Genomic DNA, 2340 nt, shown 5'->3' with positions numbered 1-2340 from the left:
ATCCAAAGTGCACACAAGTTGGCTGGATCAAAATGTATTCAACAAAGTGAATTAAGTATTTTACAAACCCGTTTTTGACACTAAAATAGTAAACAATTCATGTATTTGTTTACATTAACCCTTTTTGAAGTTATACTTCTTATACGAATTCGGAAAAGTTGCGATAATTGTTGCGACATTATGCATAAACATACATACATATGTACTTGTTTATATGTCATTGAACAAACACACAAACTTACATTTGTATATGCGTGCACGTAAGTTTGTCAACCACCAAAAATCAAAAGCAATGTTCTACAAAAACAACAAACGCCAAAAATTTATGTCGATATGTTTGCATGCTCATACATATTCATACATATTTACGACAAGCCAATTTTCTACCCACAACACAATGTAGCGTCGCGCAGGCGGTCATCAATTTTTCAACACATCGAGCTTTATAGAGTCGTTTCAAGTGATCCCTCCGTAATTATAAATGCGCAAAATATGTATTGGATAGTATTGACTTACTATTCTTCTTCTTGACTGGCGTAGACACCGCTTACGCGGTTATAGCCGAGTCCAAAACAGCGCGCCACGTATCCCTCCTTCTGGCAGTTTGACGCCAATTGGTTATACCAAGCGAAGCCAGGTCCCTCTCCACCTGGTCCTTCCATCGGAGTGGAGGTCTCCCTCTTCCTCAGCTTCCACCAGCGGGTACTGCACCGAATACTTTCAGAGCTGGAGCAATTTCATCCATTCGAACAACATGACCTAGCCAGAGTAGCTATTAGCAAATATAAATAATGAAATGTATTTAAATATTCTACTAATATATGATGCCAAAAAGACATAAAACAATCCATAATAATATGAGTTGGGGACATGGACCTCTTTGTCTGCGAAAACGCGACACTGATTACAAGTCTGTCACAAAAAAATTACTATTTGCGGTCATTCGTTGTCCGTGGCAACGAAGATTTTACATGAAATGTACTACAAGTGCACATATTTACACACATATGCATGTAAACAAATTTGCGAACATTATGTGTATGGTTCTTTTTATTTTTTTTTTCTTTCGTTTCTGTTTAATTTCTGCGAATTCTCAAATAGTTTATGTGACTTTTGGTTGAAATTCTTTGCATTTGCCGTTGAAAAGTTAAGACTATGCTTCACAGGATCATTTCTTGTAGTCAGTCTTCATGTACTTTCTTTGCAAATCGAAAGTATTACTTTTGGTTGATGACATATTCACATGTGTATGTATTTTATTTCAATAAAATTAAATTTTTAAAATCTCTTAAGGTTGTGGGATCGAGCCTCAACCGGGGCATAAAATTTTTTATTTATTTCAATAAAATTAAATTTTTAAAATTTCTTAAGGTTGTGGGTTCGAGCCCCACCCGGGCCATTAAATTCTTTTCTTATTTCAATAAAATTAAATTTTTCAAATTTCTTAAGGTTGTGGGTTCGAGCCTCACCCGGCGAAGTAAATTTTTTCATTCAATAAAATTAATTTTTTTTGAAGTTATACTTCTTATACGACTTCGAAAAATGTGTACGCATACAATGGTTGCGCATTATTGGTTGGTGACATATTCACATGTGTATGTATAAACATATTCGCATGTGTATGTAGAAGCTGAACCAATACTGGCATTCCTCAGAGAGAAATTTTCATTAGAAATGATCAATGGAAGAAATGATCCTACGACAAAAGTAGGTACGACTTAGGTACGTATTTTAGTTATCATAATCCAATTGTAAATATTATAGATATCAATCCGTCAGAAGCCAGAAATGATAATTGATTTGGACTTTGGTTTATAAAATGTGCATAATTTTATAAAATGTGAATTTAAGAAAGTGTCTCTCGCTAGTTTTCTTTCATACAAAATGATATGCATTTCTTGGAATATCACTAAGAAGTATCCGTGCGTAGGGACACCACGCACTCTTTTATTTTTTATTTTTTTTTTATCTTGAATAATAATATTTGTTTTGAACAATATGAATATGAAGTCATGAAACCAAAGTGTATTCAACAAAGTGAACTAAGTATATGACATTTAATTTTTTTGTACCCGAATTTGACATGTTTGTTGCCATTGCTTTAACCCTTACATTTATCCATAAATTCAAATTTTGAAATTCAAAAGTAAACAAATTTCAAACCAACAAAAATATTTTTTAAATGAATAAAAGAAAATGCCGAATACTTTCTGCTTGTGCAAAAAAATCATGGCAGCAATTTACTAATGTTTTGTGCTCCAACTGACAAATTGCAAAATATTTTATTTATATATATTATATTGTTCACGATAAAAAATACGGGTTAATGTAAACAAATAC

Source organism: Zeugodacus cucurbitae, chromosome 3, assembly GCF_028554725.1.
Source record: "Zeugodacus cucurbitae isolate PBARC_wt_2022May chromosome 3, idZeuCucr1.2, whole genome shotgun sequence".
NCBI lineage: Eukaryota > Metazoa > Arthropoda > Insecta > Diptera > Tephritidae > Zeugodacus > Zeugodacus cucurbitae.
This window is presented reverse-complemented; position numbering follows the sequence as displayed.